The sequence below is a fragment of the Tupaia chinensis genome, unplaced genomic scaffold (genome assembly GCF_000334495.1).
Source record: "Tupaia chinensis unplaced genomic scaffold, TupChi_1.0 Scaffold000230_1, whole genome shotgun sequence".
NCBI classification, from domain to species: Eukaryota; Metazoa; Chordata; class Mammalia; order Scandentia; family Tupaiidae; genus Tupaia; species Tupaia belangeri.
Window position 1 is genome coordinate 52,795 of NW_006159705.1, and position 563 is coordinate 53,357.

The following is a 563-nucleotide window of genomic DNA, read 5'->3' on the forward strand; positions in this document are numbered from 1 at the left end:
CTTGAGTTTAATTCCATCATGGTCAGAGAAAATGCTGGATACAGTTTCTATGCCTCTGAATCTGTAAAGGCATGATTTGTGTCCTAACATATGATCAATCTTTGAAAAGTTTCCATGCCGGGATGAAAAAAATGTATATGTTGTGGATGTAGGGTGGAAAGTTCTACAGATATCTGTCAAGCCCATTCAATTTATAGTATCATTTAGGTCCTGTATCTATCTATTTATTTTCTCTCTAAAAGATCTGTCTAAAGTAGACAATGGGGTGTTGAGATCTTCCACAATTATAGTATTTCTCCCTATCTCTCCTTTTAGCTCCAGCAGTCTTTCCTTCACATATTTAGGTGCACCTGAGTTGGGTGCATATTTACTATTATATAATGTCCTTTTTACAGTCTTTATCTTGAAATCTATTTTGTCTGAGATCACTATCGCTACTCCAGCCCTTTTTTGATTTCCATTTGCATGGAATATCTTTTTTTAGCCCTTCACTTTTAGTCTATGTATGTCTTTATCCATAAGGTGAGTTTCTTATAGGCAACAGATAGAGGGTTTCTGTTTTT